Source organism: Artibeus jamaicensis, unplaced genomic scaffold (assembly GCF_021234435.1).
Source record: "Artibeus jamaicensis isolate MK-2021 breed Jamaican fruit bat unplaced genomic scaffold, CSHL_Jam_final contig_354, whole genome shotgun sequence".
Lineage (NCBI taxonomy): Eukaryota > Metazoa > Chordata > Mammalia > Chiroptera > Phyllostomidae > Artibeus > Artibeus jamaicensis.
The window spans coordinates 1,184,032-1,205,306 of record NW_026521803.1 but is presented as its reverse complement, the minus strand read 5'-3'; the positions used below and the strand labels follow the sequence as shown (position 1 = coordinate 1,205,306).

The window sequence follows — 21,275 nt, the reverse complement described above, 5'->3', positions numbered from 1 at the left end:
CAGCCACGAGTGGAAAACTTATTTGAACAAATAATAAAGGAGAACTTCCCCAATCTGGCAAAGGAAATAGACTTCCAGGAAGTCCAGGAACCTCAGAGAGTCCCAAAGAAGTTGGAACCAAGAAGGAACACACCAAAGCACATCATCATTACATTAGCCAAGATTAAAATGAAGGAGAGAATCCTAGAAGCAGCAAGAGATAAGGGGACAGTCACCTACAAAGGAGTTCCCATCAGAGTGTCAGCGGGTTTCTCAAAAGAGACCTTACAGGCAAGGGGGTGGAAAGAAGTATTCCAAGTCATAAAATCCAAAGACCTACATCCAAGATTGATCTATCCAGCAAAGCTTTCATTTAGAATGGAAGGGCAGATAAAGTGATTCTCAGATAAGATCAAATTCAAGGAGTTCATCATCACCAAGCCCTTATTATATGAAATGTTAAAGGGACTTACCTAAGAAAAAGAAGATAAAAAAGATGAACATTGAAAAAACAGCAAACTCACAGTTATTAAGAACCAACCTAAAACAAAAGCAAACTAAGAGGACAGCTAGACCTGGAGCAGAACCATAGAAATGAAGATCACATGGAGGGTTAGCAACAGGGGAGTGGGAGAAGGAGAAGGGGGGAGAAGGTACAGAAAATAAGTAGCATAAATGGTAGGTAGAAAATAGATGGGGGGAAGGCAAGAATAGTAGGGGAGATATAGAATCTAAAGAACTTGAGACACGTGGTTATAAACTAAAGGGGGGGAATGGTGGGGGAAGGGGTGTACAGGGTGGAGGGGAATGAAGGGGGGAAACAGAACGACTGTAATGGCATAATCAATAAAATGTATTTTTTAAAAAATGGTATAGGAAACAGAGAATTCAAAGAACTTACCTGTACAACCGATGGACATGAATTAAGGACAAGGGGTAATGCTGGAGGGTTGGAGGTGCAAGGCAGAGGGAGGGTAAAGGGGAAAAATTGGGAAAACTATAATAGCATAATCAATAAAATATATTTAGGAAAAAACAATATATTTTTTAAAAAACAGCCCTGTGATGCGGACACCAGCCCACAGTGTCCGCGGCATTATGGATGAGGTATGAGACAAATTCACAAGGACTACCAAGTCCTGTGGAGGAAAAGGGACGGCACAGCTACTCTCTCAAGAGGGAGACTGCCTTGGAGCAGCCTGGCCACTCTCTTAAGAGGAAAGCATGCTGACCCTTGCCTTGACAGGGTTTTACTGGGTTTCAATTTGCACAGGAATACAGGTAAAGCTCATTACTCATTGTCAGGCAGTCAGGCTCAAACAATAGACAACATACAAAGAACTCTGAGGGCCTATTCTGAGTCAGGGTCTGTTAGCTAAAGGCTACAAAACTTTGAGGAACAAACTTCTTGCTTATCACTTAATTGAGAGCATTCTAAACAAAGCAGGTTTCACAGGATTTTACATATCCTTTCTCAGGCCTGATCACCCAGGGAACCCACCCTTTCCAGCACAGGCTGCACCACCCTCTATAATTGTTTCAGGCTTAAATCAGGCAGAGGAAGTAAGGCAGCCAAGAGATTAGGAGACTTCTTGCAGACAGAATGAGGACTCAGGCTATGTCAAAGCCGAGGGGCAAGAGTCCATCACCGCCTTTTGCTATAGCCCCCCCCAAGTCCTTCCCTGGGCCCTCCCCAGGATCATGCCTGTCTTAAATCATTCCCCCCCTTGGGGAATCTTACCCGTCATTGGCTAACTGATCAAGCATTGAGGGCCAGGCAGGGTGAAGTAAAAGGAGCATAAGCGGCGGGCACCCCTGCCAAGGAGATAAGCTTTGTCTCCTTAGTGGCTTAAGGTCACTCACTTAGCCTTAGCCATGGGGGTGGGGGGGGGGGGGGCGCGGTATGGCTCCTGAAACCAGGCAGGGAGGTTCCCAACAGCCCTGTCTGGTATGGTTCTGTAGATTCTCTTTCCTGTGCCCTCTAGCCCATCAGAAACTTTGTAAATTCTACTTCTAAAATACTCCTGAAGTCCCTTCATTTCTATCCACCTCCTTACCCACCTCCCTGGCCCAAGCCCCAGGGCCCAGGGCCCAAGCCCCAGGACTCCCACTTGAAACCCTACAATGGCATCCTAACTGGCCTTACACCTGCACGACATTCTGTAGCTGGCAGCCAGAGTGGGTCTCTCCCAATATAAAGCAGATCATGTCACACCCCTTCTCAGACTCTGCAAAGCCTTCCTGGGGCAAGAAAAACAGAATGCACAATCCTCAACGTGGTTTTCTTGGGGCTTCCTGCTCAGGCCCTGACCAGCCTTCCTGCCTCACTGGCCTTCTCTCCCTCCTTCCAGTGCACCAAGACCACCTCGAGGGCCTTGCACACATGCTTCTCTCTGCAGCTATTCATCCACACAGGGGCCTTTTCTGACCAACACACCCATACACAGGCACACCTGTTGGTTTTTCTCATAGTGTACTTACAGTCTGTCCTTAGACGTTTACTTCAGAGATTGTTCATATCTGTCCCAGCAGACTACATGCTCCCTGAAGGCAGCGGTTATGTCTGTATTCATCACCCCCACACACACGCACACAACTGACACCAAGTGGACACCCAGGAAACATGCCTCGCCCCCCGACCTGGGTCATTGCTGTGTTTTTATTTATTTTTTCGCACACAGATCATGATTTATTTAAAAATTATCAAAAAATACTGTAGAAACATTGATGTATTAATTTGTAAAATGCTGCATCTTCAATTTAGTTGGCAGACTTTATAAGTAAAGGCAGACCTTTGGCTATAAACGTGAAAGAATGAGTTTAAGTCTTCCATGTAAAAACCAGGCACTAAGCTGTCTTTTTTTTTTTTTAAGAGAAAAGAGAAAAAAGCTTCCTACAGCAGTTTCAGTAAAAGATGGTACAAATGCTTAGATCTGGGATAAAGAATCGGCTGTACAAGAGTACTCTCTTTTCAGAGCATTCCTTTTTCCTTCATATATGAGTTATAGGTTGTGCTGTAGAATTTAACTGTTACAGCGGGGAAAGGCAACTATTTAACGAAGAGGCAAAAAAAAAAAGAAAAAGGAATGTTTGGGAAGCACTATTTCTTTTAGGTATAATAAGCATGTTGGTGTTTTAGGCAGACAAGATAAAAACTAGTCAAGGCCCTCCTGGTTCTCACTGAATAAAAACAGCAGTCTAAGCACTGAGCTCCTCTCTCTGGCTAATACTCAATGCCTGGGTCACCATACTGGTAACCGCCGTGGTCCTCATCTGGGTATCGTGTCTGCTATTCACTACCACTGATTTCCATCCCATTTGCTTCTGTTCCTAGGTTTCCGTCATGAATGACAGGTTTTGCTGGAGCAGCACAATGTTTAGGATCATATATTGCACTTGCCACAGAGCCTATATACACTCATTCCTCTCTGGAAAGTGACTTTGTTGGTACCCACCTATAGAGAAGTTGTCATTCTGTCCACTGGTTGTAAGGTGAGCTTCTGGTCACAGATGTCTCTTCTGGTACCTGGCACTAACATCCCCACCTGGTGGGCCCCTTTGTTGGTACCCATCTGCAGACTAATCGTGTTCTGCTCAACAGGTTTGTCTGTTTGGATTTGGGGATCATAAAGGTGCCTCCTGGTCCACAGTCTGTCATACCTGCTGGCTGGCACATGTGTTCATTCCTATCTGCAAATCAAAGACATTTTGGCCAGCATCTAATTTTTCTTCATTGAAAATTGGGTTTGCTTCTCTGCATACTTTACTCCAGTGTCAATGCTGGTATGGAATCCTCTGGTTTTAGCCAGGTTGGCTAGAGCCACCAGCATAGTCTGAACCTGGGTCATGTTTGCATTCTCTAAAAGATCATTTGCCTTGAATATGTTATGGGGCTTCAATATCATAGGCCTAAATAGCTTTAATAAAGTTGCCAACATTCTCCAATGGAGGCCAGTTTAACAAGGACTCGTTGACCTCCTTCACCTCCTTCACCAAGCCTGGCTGTAGCTTCTTTATTAATTAGCAGGGATTACGCCATCTTCAGGCCCAGCTGAGAGTTGGTGCCAATGCCCAGGCCTGTCACCACTTCTACCCAGGTGCAGAGACCTTCTTTCGCGTGGTGACCGCACTTGGAAGTGATTGCGAAACCTCCTGCATCTGTCAGTCTAAGCTCCACCTGCTGCCACCACAGGAACAGTCCCCACTTAGGTTCTTTAGGGCAACAATGACTTAATCTAAACAGCTATCCTCACCTTAAAAGATATCATAATAGCTTACACACCAAAAACTCTGAGCGAAAGTGTCATACTGTGCATCTGCCCCTCTAGTTAAAAGCCTCTCTAGCTAGGTACGGTGACAAAGAAAAGAGACACGCACTAGGTACGGTGACAAAGAAAAGAGACACGCACTAGGTACGGTGACAAAGAAAAGAGACACGCACTAGGTACGGTGACAAAGAAAAGAGACACGCACTAGGCACGGTGACAAAGAAAAGAGACACGCACTAGGTACGGTGACAAAGAAAAGAGACACGCACTAGGTACGGTGACAAAGAAAAGAGACACGCACTAGGTACGGTGACAAAGAAAAGAGACACGCACTAGGTACGGTGACAAAGAAAAGAGACACGCACTAGGTACGGTGACAAAGAAAAGAGACACGCACTAGGTACGGTGACAAAGAAAAGAGACACGCACTAGGTACGGTGACAAAGAAAAGAGACACGCACTAGGTACGGTGACAAAGAAAAGAGACACGCACTAGGTACGGTGACAAAGAAAAGAGACACGCACTAGGTACGGTGACAAAGAAAAGAGACACGCACTAGGTACGGTGACAAAGAAAAGAGACATGCACCGCGGTTCTGCTTCCACATCCCCCTGCATGACACTTTCCAAACAACTTATTTTCAATGATTAATTGTGGCAGCAACCACACTTTCATCACTTAAGATCCATCTTAATGATCTGATGCATAAGCATTCTCCACAATGGCTGGTTTCATTAACAGAATGCTTCACACGTGAGCTGAAATCAACACAAAATCCAGGTTCAGCAGGTGACGCTCCACGGGGCCCTACCACAGTGGCACCTTTCCTGGAAGGCACACACAGGCCAGGGGAGCGGTGACAACTCTGGAGGGCTCAGAGGAAAGGTTTCATTTTTCCACTGCTACTATGAAAGGTATATCTGCAAAATAAAGATAAATTCCTCTGAGGCACTGTTCTAAACAGAAAAACAGTAGTGCAAATGTTTAAATAAAAGATACTACATGTGTGGATTAACTGAAGAGCTTCATTTCTCCCAAGTATCTTAGCTTCATTTCTCCCAAGTATCTCCTAATAAATTTTAAAATATTTTAAATTTAAATATTTTAAAATATTTTATTTATTTGTTTTTAGAGAGAAGGGAAGGAAAGGAGAAAGAGAGGGAGAGAAACATCAATGTGTGGTTGCCTCTCATGTGTCCCTTACTGAGGACCTGGCTTGCAACCCAGGCATGTGCCCTGACTGGGAATCGAACCAGCAACCCTTTGCTTCACAGGCCTGTGCTCAATCCACTGAGCTATACCAGCCAGGGCCCAAGTATCTTCTAATTCATTGTTTTTGCTTTATTCTGCTTAAATATAATGTCTATATTTTTAATACTTGATGTAAGGGCCACTTTGAAGTACGTGAACAGTCCATTGTTTTTTTAAATGGTCCCAAATAGTTTTCTTCACGTGGACATATGTTCTTATAATAAAGAACGTATTATCCCCCAAATTATCCTCAAAATATATTCACAGTGCTATAGGTAGGAATGCTTTGTAAACTACAAAACACTATTCAAATGAAAAGGGACATCCATAGACCTAAAACAGAAAAAAAACCACTACCAGCAGCTCACACTGAAGCCTGACCACTGAGATCACCTCCTTCTAGCCAAATTCAGGTACATCTTCTCAATTCTGATTTTCATCAGCCACTGACCAGACCTAACTGGGAATTCCCCCTATGGTCCTCCACCAGCTTCCCTGTTACCGTGACACCTGATTTTTCCTTCCCAGCTGACCACCCCTTAGCTTTCCTCACTGACTCCTCCTCTGGGTGTACCCCACTCCCCACTCATGAAATTCCTCTTTCCTTTCTGCTAGATGCTGAGATGCTGTCTCAGGTTTTTTATTGACACCCCCATTCCGGCTGAGTATTTCCTATCTGGCTTTCTCTGGCCCAACATCTGAGTTACTCTCTACAAACCTGCCATGTCAGTGTCTCTTACAATTCAATAGTCTAAAAACTGAACGAAAGTTGCTCCACCCTGCTCCCAACCCACCAACCTGGCCCTCCTGCTAACTTCCCATTTCAACAGCAGCAGCATTCTTTTTTAATCAAAATAATTGAAACAATTAACCCTTACCTAATGATGATTTCAAAGTCTTCTCTGCTCTAGAGAAAGGGAATCTACACCACACGTGAAGAACTGGCTGGGTTAAAGGGGCAGAGGGGACGGGACTCCCTGCCTCCTCCGTCAGACTGTAGGTGGTGTGACCTCTAGAGCCTTCCACCCAGTGACTTTCAGGTCCCCCCCTCTTCTTCACAAGCAGGATTCCAGGACTTCCCATCTGCAAATCTTCCTTCATAGTCAGACTGATCTTCCTGACTGCTGCTTGTATCACTGGCACCTCTGCTCAGCAGCTGCCTGCTCACACATGGATTCAGTCCTACAAGTATCTGTCAAGGATGCACTTAACCACGTGTCAAGTACCACACCAGGCGAGAATGGTTATGTCATTTAAGCCAAACTCTGACCACAGTGCAAAACATCCTGAATAAAAACAGAACTAAGGACTTGTTCCTTCCCTTAATAAACATGTATGTTCCTTAAAAACAGAAACTAAATTATGAAAAATACATAAACTTTTTATGATGGCCATAGTTAATGGTGACTATAGTTAATAATACTGCATTGCATATTTCAAAGTTGCTAAAAGAGAAGATGTTAAAAATTGACATCTCAAGAAAAAAATTTTGTAACTATGTGTGATGATGGATGTTAACCAAATTTATTGAGGTAATTATTTTTCAATATACATAAGTTATTATGTTGTATACCTGAAACTAATATAATGTTGTGTGTCAATTAAACCTCAACATAAATAAATAAACAAATAAATAAGCAGAAAATGGCAAAATCTACGGTCTAGGCTATTTTTTTAAAAAATCTGGTTTTATACATACATTGTAAGTAAACCAGAAAAAACAGAAGTCAAAGGAAGGAACTCTGGTGTAAGAACCAAAGAAGCCTTCGAAGAGGAGGCGTTACACTGGATCGTGAAGAACAGAACACAAGTGTTCTGGTTTGGGAGGTTTAGGGGCTGGTGTGGAGAGCATGCACACCTACACTGCCCAAGCTGGGCACTGCAAACAATCTTAGCTTTAAACAAGTCATAATCACCCCTCTTGTGATACATGAAACACCTTTCTACCTCCAAGTTCCCCCCACTCCTCTTCCTTCTCCCTGTCCATCTATACAATATCCATTTCTCAAGACTCAGCCCGAGGCCCAACATTGAGTCCTTTTCTGATCACTTAATACCCCCAAAAAACCCTTTCCTTGCCAAAGCCCTGGGCCACTGTCTGTCTCATACCACTGGCATTTATTTTAGGTCATTTTAGTCTCAGCTCTTGTTTGTTCATTGTCATATGTTGTTCATAAGTGATTTGGTTCACATGTTTTATCTCCTCGACACTTTCAGTGTCATATGAATGTATGAACACATGTAGTACATGATTTACTGTACAAATGACAAGTGAAATTTTAAGAAAAATAAAGATGAATTAGAAGTGTAACTTAAGGTACAAATCAGTTACTGCAATGAAATGTATAGATGGTAGACCTCACTTAGGAGTCTTATAAATTTACAAATGATAATTTCTCTTCAAAAATTAAAGTTAAGGCAGTTCCTTAACTTTCTTTAATTCTGTCTTTACCAGGTCAGCTTCCCACAAATGCCCTTTCTTAGGAAAAAAAAACAAACAAAAACAAGAGCTCACTGTAGAGGTACACCAAGCTTAACACTTCTTTTGATCACAGTATCTTCCAGCAAAGTGCTAAGTGACAGTTTTGCAGTCAACTACATAAAACACAAACTCATCAATGTGCCTCGCAACCTCAGAACATAATTAATAGTAGTTTCACGCTTATCTTCCTTCTTACTCAACAATTATATACCCAGTGGGTATAGCAGAATCCAATCAATTTATCTGCTCCAAAAATCTCATCTTGTGAAGAACTAAAAGTATTTAAAGTCTTTGCATTGTCAAGCATCTAAAACAAACTCCAGCCAGCACCACCGGTTTGCCACTTTAACCTTTTTGGAGTTAAGTGGGCTGGAAAACACCACGAGACCCCACTACACTTCTTCCAGCTAAGGGCTGACCCTGGAGCCTGCCACAAGAAACTCCACCTGTGGGATCCAGAAGGTTACACCCACAAGTGTGTAGAGAGGAAATAACCCTGAAGTGAGAGTAAGTAGTCCTCGTCCACACGGAAATGGCCCAAAGGCAGGTCCAGGTAACCAGGATGACTTCCATCTGCTTATCACACAGTGCAGTCTCAACAATAACCAAAACCAGACCTTCCTTTTTTGAAGTCGTCACTGTGGGCAACAGACAGATTAAGAGTGTCCTTCTAAGTGGATAAAGCATATTTAAGATAAAGTTCACCCTGTGAACTTGAATCAACACTCTGGGATATAAAAGGCAGAGGATAACACCACCAAAGTTCCCCGACTTCATTCCCCCACTTCCTGAAAAACTCTTACACCAATCTCGCAGGTAACCGCGCGCTGGCCCCGCTGGCCCTGGTAAGCGGTATCCGCAAGTCCGGACCTCCGCCCCTCTGCGTAGAAGGCAGGGAGACTTCGGACTGGGCGTCCCCCTAGCAGTTTGGGGGAGGAGGACGAGCTAGTTCTAACCGTCAGATACCGGCCAGAGGTCCGCCCTGCACTCACTTTCAAGGTTCCTACCCCGGAACAGGGCAGAACTCCGGGAGCAGGAAAGGGGAGGAAAGCAAGTGGAGTGATGAAGCGGTCGCGGGGGTCACGCCGACGGCCGGAGTCCGAACTCCGGCAGAGGTTCCTACCCCGAACCCCTGGCGGAGAAGAAGCAGGAAGACGGGTGGGACGCCGGCCCCGAGGGGTAACTAAAGCCAAATGCCTACCGCAGGGCAGTCGAAGGGCCCCCTTCGGACCCCCAGAGAGCCAGGGCCCCGCCCCTCGTCCCGCTAAGCCGGCTCCTCCGCGCCCAGGTGGCGGCCCGGCACCCCTGCCGGACCTCGGCGACCAGCAGAGGAGCTGTGCGGCGGGGCACAAGTGGGGCAGCGCCTCGCGCGGGGACCCCGGCGCGTGCCTGGAGGCGAAAGAGAAAGAGTAGGGACCCGGCGAGGGCGATTCCTAACGGCCACCAACCTCCCGGCCCGGCCCCCTGGCAGGCGTCACGCGCGCCCCCCCACCCGGCGCGGGGCTCGAAGCTCGACCAGGCTTCCGCGGCCGCTCACAGGATCTACCGACTGAACTAGCTGGGCGGCGGCGTCCCCTTACCCGAGCGGAGCCGAGCTGCAAAAGGCGACAGGACAGGCGGGGAGCTGGAGGTTGGGCTGGTCCTGGCTGGGGCGCCGCTAGTCCGGCAGTGCCGCGGGAGGGGAGCGGGGGTGCACGCGCAGGGTAGGGGCGCAGAGCCTCCCCCCTGGCGCCCCGCGCGCATGCTCCTGCTGCACCTGCCTCGCTCGGAATGCTCCTCGGGGAGCCGAGTGGACCTGGGACCCACCGGAGTCGGGGCTCCCACGTGGGAGGAAGGAGACTGCGGCACTATTTTCTAGTGCCTTTTTCCCCTTATTCCCTGAGAAGTACTCCCCTAAATCTTGGCTACTTCCTGCCTGACCCCTCCCCCCTACAGTAACGTCGCCCCCAGACCCTCACCCCTGCTTCTTCCTACTTCTTAGGGATCACCTTCCAGTGTTCTCTCTTCTCTGATTCCTCTCTGTCCTGTTGATTCTTCAGATTTTGCGACCTCCCTCAATGCGCCGTTCCACGCTTGACTTTGCTACACTCATTTTACAAAGATATCATTTCAAAGTAAAAGATTACTCTTTTCAAGTGAGAGAACAAATGTTTACTGACCCAGCTGTATCTACTTGGGATTGAGCAGGAAAAGGGAGCAATTGAGTTCCTGCCCTCAGGTAACTCACAGTCTTACTGATTAACTTTAGCCTTTTACAAGGAATTGTCGAGGTTTAAATGAATTTATTGAATCATTTATTTTTGTTTGTAATTAGAACTTATATAGTAAGTAAAGACTGTATTTTGTGTCTATTAAATAGAATTTTCTCCGTTGAAGCACCTTGTGTATAAACTGCAATAGACAAAATAGCAGGCAGGTTCAGAACAAATATTAGTTTGTTGCTTCCTATAAGATTCAATAACTTAACATGATTAACAATAATAGTACCCCCAAATGATCTTTTTTGCTTGGTTGTTGACTACCATAAGCCAAGAACTAAAACTTTGGTTTTCAGGTGAGACTGGTCCTTTGTGTGGACCCGGAGAAAGAAGATACCTGAAGAGACCTATAAAAATGGGTTCTCAGTGGCTAACTAGGATCAAATTTATAAAAATAAGTAAGTAACAGAATCTAGCAGCCATTTCTACACAGGTACCTCCCATGCAAACCGTACTTCCAGGAGAAGCCTACACTGCACTGCCTGCCAGCACTGTGTTTCTGTCATCTGAGGCAGCCCTTACAAAGGAGCTCCTGAAATCCAATTTTAGCCGCCAGCACCGAGGCTTTTTCTCCATCCAATGTGAACTGCACAGCTATATCCCCAACAGCTTCTTCACTGACCAGTCAGAGTGGGTCCATTCCGACCAATCAGGACAGTGCCTTTTGGGCCAAACTCGAAGGATTTGGAGTCCTCCTTTGCAGGAGGACAGTCTATCAAGGACCAGGCGCAGGGACTTCTGGCTATATAAATCAGCTCGCCTCTGATTCTAGGAGTGCACTTTCCTTTTCCACCAAAGTGTCTTGGAGACTGAGGCTCCAAGGCTGAGCTGAAACATGAGGATATCTTGCCAAAGCAGAGTGCAGGCCAGAGCAGAGAATTGTAAATCTGTGAACACAGCCACTTCAGGGTACCACCTATACATACTTACTTACCTGAACACTGCATGAAATTAGAGTGGAACTCAGTGGGTGGATGAGAAGTCCCCCTCTCTGATACTGACATGAGCACAGGTAGCCTGTGGTGGTGGTGGTGGTGGTGGTGGTGAGGTGGTGAAAGACAAGTGCTTCCATTACTACAGAGTAACCCAATCCTATCCAGCAGTGTTTGTTTACCTTTAAAGACTAAGTCTTAGTGGCATAAATGTCAAAATGTCTGCAGCAGAGAAAGAGCACTTAAGAGAACTTCTGATTCCACTGGCCCTTTGGAAAAAACAATTATCAGTGTTTTACAGAATCACAGAAAGCAGGATTAAAATTCAAATACAGTGAATTTATTTTACCTTGTCTTCACTTTTGGGGGAAAAAAGAATTATCATTATAACATGATATATGAATATATTTGGCCTACCTTCATGAAAACAAACGCTATTTTCATGGGTTAGATTTAAACAAAGCAAAGGATACACCAGTAAAACAGCTGACAGGAAAGAACCTCATCCAGGTAGAGAACCTCATCCAGGGTTAAGTAAATGTAAATGCATAGATGCACAGTGTTGACAACAAAATATGGTTATATTCAGAGAAGCTGACATCAGTTTTAAACTATACTGCTATTCAAATTATATGGAAATATAAGCCGGCATGCACTGGTACATTCATTACAGAATTTTTTAAAGCTGTCATAGTAAATCCCTTTTATTTGAACAGTGGCAGATTAAAATGAAATAGTCACATTGTTGATTATTGTAATGTACCAATGTTCCATTATGCACTAGTGGGTTTACAACATTAATGGTTACTAGGCATTTATTTTTATAATGCAATCGAATCTGACAAATTCTAACTAACAAAGTTAATATTGACCAGAGAGATAAGGATGGTTTATCCTTGAGATAGGAAGCCCTTGTGACATAGTAAACACAGAAGAACCCCTTTCTGGAGCTCATCAAAACAAGAGTCGAGGTAGTTCTATAAGTTATCTGGCCCTATAAGGTATCCGTGTTTATCTATTCACTTATATGTGGATTTTCTCAGTTGATTTTTGCAATTCAATTGACCTTCATGGTCCAAATATGCACTGTTCAAAGGTCGAGTGGAGGTTAGGAATCCAGGTGTTTGAAAGGTCAACTTAAGTGGCAATGAAACCTGCCTATTTGCTAAGATAGTGTTTTACTTTACATAAGGAAGACTCCATTTTAAAACTTGCTGAATTTATTTACTTTGTTCCAGTTGGGGTTTTTTTTTAATTGTTGTTCAAGTACAGTTGTCTCCATTTTTCCCTCACCACTTCCCCTGCCCCACCCAACCTCACCTTCTACCCAGGATTCTACCCCGCTTTGGCTTTATTCATGTGTCCTTTATATATGTTCCTTTTTAACCCTTCCCCTTTTTTCCCCCATTATCCACCTCCCATTACTGTCAGTTTGTTCTTTATTTCAGTTTCTCTGGTTATATTTGGCTTGCTTATTTGTTTTGTTGATTAGGTTCCACTAATAGGTGGGATCATATGGTGTTTGTTTACGTTTCATATACAGTCATCCCTCGCTACGTCGCGGTTCACTTAGTGTGGCTTCACTGTATCACAGGTTTTATATATATATGAATTCTATATATATTTCATATATAGAATTTTATATGTTGTTAAAATTAGGATCATATGAAGTGTTTATAAGAGTGTGGGAAAGGTTAATAAGAGAATGGGAAAGGTTTATAGGAGTGTGGGAAGGGTTTATAAAGCCTTAAAATATATATTAATAATAAAATAAATATAACGCAGCTACTTCGCGGATTTTCACCTATCATGGGGGTCTCTGGAACATAACTCCCGCAATAGGTGAGGGATCACTATATATAATTTATATGTATATGTTATTTTTTCTAAGTAGAATTCAATTACATTTTATTATTAGTTGATTAATAACAGGAATGGCTTTTAACACAGATAGGTTTTTAAGACTCACAATTGCTTTCTAGCATATACTTAGGACAATTTGTGATAGTTATGAACAAAGCAAATTTCTTTACACACTTCAGAGTGATTAAAGTTACCTTAACAGCATTCTCTGCTTGCTCCATAAGCAGATTGTCCATTGCCACTAAAATTATTTTATTGGTCACTATTTATTTTTAAAAAGTATTACTATCAAGTTTGTTTTCATATTAATGCCATTGTTAATAATTTTACCCACACACACTATATTTTCTGTTGCACTTGTATTGGATGATGAACTGTTCAACATTAAACTTTCTTTCATGGCTTTAAATATAAATAATTGCATAAAGTTCTACTTATATGTAAATATTAGCTCAGAAAAAGTTGTGTCAATGATAGTGCAGAATTAAAGCTAATTTTAAACAGATGATACCAAGAAGAAAATTATACTATTCTGAATTAATGACTTAAAATGTGTATAGAAATATAGTTTTACACTTTCCCTTTTTTGTTTTTTTTTGTAAAACAAAGCTGTCGTAGAGGCATTAAAACACCGTTTTCAGTTACACTCCCTAAGTTGGCCCTCACACAACCCAGGTTCGAACTGCATTGGTTCACTTACACATGGATTTTCTCAGTTGACTTTTGCCGTTCAATTGACCTGCATGGTCCAAACCTGCACTGTTCAAGAATCAAGTGGAGGTTAGGCATCCAAATGTTCAAAAGGCCAATTTAAGTTATACAGGGATTTATGACTGGAAGGGTAGTTGGCTCCCCTAAACCGCACATTGTTCAAGGGTCAACTGTATTTCTGATGATGCTTAGAGTCTATATAAGCTGAACATTATAAGAATCCTCACGTCAGCCCTGACTGATGTGGCTCAGTGGATTGAATGAGAGCCTGCGAACCAAAAGATTGCTTGTTCGATTTTCAGTCAGGGCACATGCCAGCATTGCAAGCCAGGTCTCCAGTTGGGGGCGTGCAAGAGGCAGCCACACATCAGTGTTTCTCTGACTTTCTCTCTCCCTTCTCCACTCTCTAAAAATAAATAAATAAAATATTTTTTTTAAAAAAAGAATCCTCATTATCAATAGACAAACTTAATTCCCAGCATAACCACTACTGAATAATAAGATTTGGAGAAGAGTATGAAAACAGAAGGAAGGTAATCAATACCTTTAATTTCATCTTCATAGATATTGATGACCCAACTATATCATCTCCAAGATAAGAGAGCTAGAAAAAGAAAAATGGAACTTTCAGAAGTAGGCAATTCACATTTTCTTGAATAGCAATATGTCCAAAACAGCTGTGTAGCTAGGCATGCATCCTCTGAAAAATAGCAGTGGTAGAATATGCAGAACACGTGCTAGTTGTCAGGAAAGGTGGTGATCATTTATACCTGTGCCATTGACCCCTCATGGAAGAAACCAGCAGGTTCCACAGGATGTGTCTCACAGAATAGCACTTTAGAGAGCAGCAATTTCAGGGTCTACCTCTAGTTCTCAGCGTTGTAGGTCCAGAATCTTGATTTTGTTCATGCTTCCAGATATGATCAGGCTAAAGTGACCAGCCAGAAACAAGAATGCCAATTATACGGACATACATAAATGCCAAAAAGATCAATGTTTTCTGGTTGGCACATTCCCACTGCTTGTAGTCTACAGAGGAAGGCAAGTTATGTTAAGATTGCCAAGTGCCTGTGAAATCAGGACAGGGAGAGTTGGCTCCTCTTAAGAGGAATGTGCAGCACCCACAAGTGACAGCTGTCTGATGGAGCTATCCTTGTAGGATGTCTCCAGCCAAGAAGCCCCAAAGGTTGTGTCAGCTGGACACGAATGATATACTATACTAAGGTCCTGTTTACTTAGTAGTCCGGTCTTTGGGCTGTTCCCTGGTCACTTTGACTGGATTTGGGTGCTTAAAAAAAACCCATCAGCAATATACTTACAATCTTTTGAGGAGGGCTGCTTCTACAGAATAATAAACTATTTATTTACTTATTTATTTATTTATTTAGGGCTCTCTCAGAGATGGCTTTTTATTAACTTTTTCTTGACCCAATCTCAGAAATCCAAAAGTACCTATCTATTGTCTATTATGTACCTAATTTCAAACCTGCCTGAATTATTTCCATTTTAGATTTAATATCCCTATTTTATTAAACCTTTAATCAAAATTTAAAAATCAGTTTTTGTTTAGTATATTACCTCGAAGTCTAATATCCCATTAAAAAGTTTCCACTTACATGCACTTCAGTTTTCTTTCATTTTAATGCCCAAAATATAAATTATTACAAAATTCATTCATTTCTAATTTTAGAAATATGATTTGATCCTATAGTAGTAAAGTGACATTTGCATGAAAAAGTAAATCATCATCTTCACAGGAAAAGAAGTTGCATATTTCTTTAGACATTATTATTATCAAATGTACAAAATACACACACACACACTTGAATGGAGTGAAGCTCATCAGCATAGTTTAGTTGAGCCAACCACATAAAAATAAGAGTAAGGAAGTTATCCTTAAGAAGCTATTAAGCCTTCTATTTTAACACTGAACTTCTGAGCTCCTCACGATCTCCTTGAAAAACCCCTCATTGCTAGTTCTGTTACCATCCTTACTCCAACTAAAAAGGAAAAAAAAGCCTTTGTAAGTGTGTTGGATTAATTAAATGAATGGCCTCAATTAGTGGCCTCTCTTTATCCATACCCTCACAATGTAACTTGGCACTGTTCCCATCATGCGGCGCAGCTAATTTCCCCACTTCTTGAACCAGGGGTGCCTTGTGACTTGCTTTGGCCAATGGAAGGGGGTGAAGTGGCAATGTGCCAGGCTTAGACTTCAATGATTGGTGCACTCTCGTTTCTGTCTTGTGCCTGTGTGATCTCCCTGAGAATAAGCTTGCCTTCTAGAGAATGGAACACAGCCCAGTTATTCCATTTCAGTCTAGATGTGTGAAGAGCACATAGTACCCAACCAACCTGCGAGCTGACCACAGAAGTATGACTGAATGTGCCCAGCAAAATCAGCTGAACCCAGATCAGCAGAACCATCCAGACAACCTTTATACTTATAAGAAATGACTATGGTGTTAAATCTCCAAGTGTTGCAGGTTTTTTTAATGCAGCAATAACTGTGATACAAAAGGTTTATTTTAATGTTAATGTTATTTCTTTTCTCTTGGAAAAAAATCAGTAACTAGCTAGATGCTCTTTTTCTCTAAAACTTCAGTGTTGTATAAATTCAGCATTTCTGATTTCAGGAAAAATCATAGGAAGTAAATGCAGCTGTTTATGTTTTGCACAAATGTGGGGCAGTGAATAGTATCATAACTCTGCCTTATAAGCCATTCTCTCCACTGTACTAATACTCTTCACTCAGTTTACACACATATCCACGCTTCGTCCTCAGTGATAGCACAGAAGCCTTCCTTTGACATTTCTTCCCTCATAGGAAGCCTTATTCTTCTTCTTCCCTTAATTACCAAACTCATAAAAATCTACCCATAATGTATACTTGGGCTTTAACTCTGATAATATATAATATAACTATACTTGCAAATCTGCCCCCAATACTCAAAGAGTTCTCATAAGTGGTCCTTGACTTGTCCCAATTTTTTTCATCATCTGGTTATCCACTTACTAGACTCCTCTGTAAATTTTAAAGGTACTAAACCTGATCTTCAAATTCTATCCCTTGGCCTTGGTCAGGGACAAAATCCCTCTGAAGTCACTTAAAAAAAAAAAAAAGCAGCTTTATCAGGCAGAATGAGGGGTCTTTCCAAACTCAAGATCTAGAAGCACGGCCTGGCCTCACAAGTTACTGAGACCTGTCACTCCAGATCCTCCTGTCTCTCAAGTCCTTCTGGCTCTGTGTTGGGGCACTGTTTTTCTCTGCTGAGGCAGATATTCATGGCCAGTTCTCGGCTCATGCCACCTCACATCCCTTCCAGTTTAAGCACCTAATAGACTGAATGCTTCACTGAATTCCAGTTTGTCATTCCTGGAAGAGAAGATTAATTGGCCCTGTGTGTTGTGGCTTAACCCAGAAGTGGGCAGGGACACATATTCAAAGTGTTATAGATGTCCACAAAAGGTCTGGGTATAGTTTAGAATGTGCAGATACCCACAAAGCTATCTCCCTCAAAACCTTCCTCAAACACCTTTGTGGCTATTCTTAGTCTAGAGTTCCAAGTCTAAATGTTACCCTAACCCTTTCAAGGCCACCATGCTTCACCTCATACAACATGACCTGCTCCATCTCCCACTCCATCGCAGTGGGCAAGATACTCCTTGTTCTCAGAACGGCTGCACGTTTCATCAGCTGGCCCATGGGAGTACTCTTCTATCAAGGTCTCTTTCTGAATTTTGGAATACAGTGTATCTTTCAGGATTCTACAGGAATTTAGTATTTTCCCTTAAGCATTCATTAATTTTGTTGCTTTACTTTTCTATATAGCCATAGAATTTTGTATTGTGTTGATATATTTATATTACATTTATATTATTTGCATTTTTACTGTAATGATTGACTAGATTTTAAGGTCTGTCCAGAAGGTATCCAGCCATGTAATATGAAAAATAAGGACATTTATTGGGGAAGGCACAAGATACAAGAAACATTGTATCTAAGACAATGATGCCTCAGTCCTCTTCAAAGTAGGCACCTTGGGACCTCACACAGTTCTCCCAGTCACCATCAGCTGCCCTATCATATTTTCCTGAATCTCGTCAATGGCCTGAAATCATTCCCTTTAAAATGTGATTTTAGTTTTGGGAAAAGTCAGAAGTCACAGGGCACCAAATCTGGGCTGTACCGGGGCTGAGTCACCTGAGTTATCTGATGTTTCAGCAAAAAACTCTGCATGAGACACAATGCATGAGTGGGCATGTTGTCACAATGAAGCTGCCAGTCAGAAGTTGTGGTACCTACAGCCTTCTGAATCATCTCAATAGTTTCTGAAGAGGAATTTTCAAGCTTAACACAAAATTTTATGCATATTCTTTGCTCTACTTGCTCAGTCATTTTGAATACAATAACCACACAGTATACATGCTCACTCAACGGCATCTACTGTCCCCACTGACTAGTGCAGTGAAGTTATCACTGTTCACGCATGTGCGTTCCAGTCTATTCTTCTTGGATGACAAGTTACATCAAAGCCACACAACCATTCTCTTTATATTAAAATGACTGGACTCTTTCTGGACAGACCTTGTGTGTGTGTGTGTGTGTGTGTGTGTATATACATATATATGTGTGTTTGTATTCATATATATATACACACATGTATATCTGATCACTGTGGTTTTCTTAAGAGAAGGATACATATCTTTAGAGTTATATTTAAAATTTTAATTATCTATTGGGTTTTGCTTTCAATATTTGTCCTTTACAAAACTTTTTTCCAGAAAAATGCAGGAGATACTCCAATTAATGACAATGTATCCACCAATCAGAAGGAATATTTGTAAATGCTTTATAGTTGCCATTTTTAATTATGTTTTATTGATTATGCCATTACAGTTGTCTTGATTTTCCCCCTTTGCCCCCTCCACCCAGCACCCCCAACTCCCTCAGGCAATACCCCCACCATTGTTCATGTCCATGGGTCATGTGTATAAGCTCTCTGGCTACTCTATTTCCTATACTATATTTTACATTCCCATAGTTATTCTGTAACTGCCTATCTTGTACCTCTTAATCCCCTCACCTTCTCTCCCATTCCCCCAAACACCCCCCTCCTATGTGGCAACCATCAAAACACTCTCCTTGTTTCTACCAGTTCTGAATTATGGTTGCTCTATATTTTGGCTGTAATTTTGATGTGGTTGTGCAGGGTTGAGCCATGTCTGCTTACACTGCCATCTTGACCAGAAGTCCCTAGTTGCCATTTTTTAAGAAACAAAACATGATATATTACGTTGAATTCTTTTATCATCTCTCTCTGCCTCCTTTCTCAGAGGTAACCACCATGATGAATTTGGTACATGTCCTTTAACTCTAAGCCTTTATCTTCATGATTTCTGAATATTATACTTTATAAAGAAATTCTTCCTTTGTTCAAGATTATAAAAATAATCTTATTTTAAAATATTCTTTAGTCTTAGTGTATTAATTATGGCCTCCAACACTGTTGAATAGTAGGAGATCATGGGCAGCCTTAATTTGACTCATGAATTTAATGGGATGAAATTACTGTGTTTACTGTGGGCTCTTATAGAAATCTTTTTTTAGGTTCAAGATGTTCCATTATCTTTTCTTACTAATTATTTTTGTTTGTTTATATGAACAAGTTTGCATGTTATCAGATGCTCATTTGACTTCTATTGAGGTAGTCACTCTTCTCCTTTTAATAATGACTTTTTTTATACATTTTATTCATTTATTTCTGGGAGGATCTTAAACATCTTTAAAGTCATTTTGATGATGTTCTTTTATTTGTGTTTAGTTGCTAGTAAATTCCTCTTCCAATTTTGATTGTTCGGCTGTTTTTCTGAGTGTTAATTATCCTGAGTCTTTGGACAGAGATCTGTTTTTTCCTCTCCCTCTCTCCTCTGACCTCCTCTTTGGCCTTCGCCTGGCCCTGCCTTCTTGTTCAGATTCAGGTCTTTTCTCAGCAGCCACAGCCTTCCATTCTGATATTGTGGCTACTGCAGACATAGTCACCAAGACAGTGAGGAACTGGGCCCAGGTCCTGTATCTTCCTCTTTCTGACTGCACTGCAAGAATGCAGCAAAAGTACCAGTTTTCTAGCTCCTTTAGGGCCAAGAGATAGCACCCAAACCCTAGATAGAGATAGTGACTCTGACTCCAGTTCTCCATCCTGCATAAAATGTTTTGACAGAAATGGAAATGCCGTTCATCCCTGATATTCCAGGACCTAGAAACTCCTAGTGTTAGCCTCTGCATTCTACTTGTATTTGTGTTTCTAAAACATGGAAATGACTGCCTTGTCATTTTAATTTGTTTTAGTGGCTTTGTTTAGATCAGGATGGGTACTTACTTCAAAGATAAAGTCAGCGACTTTTCCAAGATTGCTTTTCTAATTTTTTTAAATTAAATTTATTGGGGTGACATTGGCTAGTAAGATTATATAGGTTTCAAGCATACATTTCTGTGATGCATGATTTGTATATTGCATTATGTGCCCAAAGTCAAATCATCTTCTGTCACCATGTTTTGACCCTCTTTACCATTTACTACTTCTCCACCCCTGCCCCCTCTGGTAACTACCATAATGTTGTCTGTGTGTATGAGTCTTGTGCAGTTCTTTGCACAAACTACATGCTCCAAAAAAGTTTCTGGAAGTCGAACTACTTCATCATGTTCAAGGGGAAGTTCAGTGAATGCTCATCAGAAATAGACTATGGAAGAAATTCATTCATCAGTCCAAGCTTGATGTGGATGAACTTCAAGTATTTCCGTGTTGAGGATTCCAAGACTTCATCCCTATAAACACAAATAGAGTGTCTCTGAAGAGAGGTAGGCACATTCAAACAATTGCCAGAACAGATAATAACTAAGTGCCCAATAAATTCTTGAGGATGAGAAGATGATACAAGAATAGTGCTATTTAATACTACATATGTATGTTTTCATTGTATCTTCAGATTTTTCTTTGCCTCCACTAATCATTGTTATGGTGAAATGTCTGCAAGTAATTAGCCTATTTGTGTGAGATTATAATCTTTAATCACCGTGTCATCTCCCAAGCTAAATTAACTTCACCTTCCTTCCTCCGATTTCCTTTCCTTTTAGCTCTTGTCTCTGTTTAGCACCAACTCTTTGGACTTGGTATATAGAGTGACCCAGAGCCTAATAAATAGAGCTCTTGACATGCAACTTTATAATCTCCATCTTCCAAAAACAAAGTCTGATTGCCTTCTTTGAATCTTAAATTTATCTTACCCGAGGTTTCAAGTCAACACATAAATCTTGGTACTCACACTGGTTTCCATTACAGAGTTCCAATCCATATGCTAGTCTTCTCCTTTTACTTTTCTTCCACAGGCTCTAATTTCAACCTGGAAATGAACTACCACCAAAATAAATAAACAGCAAGCATGAGTCAAAAGGTGGGACTCCTACCTTATCAGTATCAATGTTACTGATAGTCAAAGTAAATTTTTGATATGTGCAAATACCAATAAGCT

General features: G+C 41.7%; 1 protein-coding gene across 1 annotated transcript in view; it reads right to left on the bottom strand.

The window, feature by feature from the left end:
- L3MBTL4 (L3MBTL histone methyl-lysine binding protein 4) overlaps nucleotides 1–9,627 on the bottom strand; it is a 435,810-nt gene extending 426,183 nt beyond the window's left edge. Inside the window, exon 1 of the mRNA XM_053664334.1 lies at nucleotides 9,562–9,627. The gene's annotated coding sequence lies outside the window, so the exon portion shown is untranslated. The remainder of the gene's footprint in view (nucleotides 1–9,561) is intronic.
- Between the last annotated feature and the right edge of the window lie 11,648 nt (nucleotides 9,628–21,275).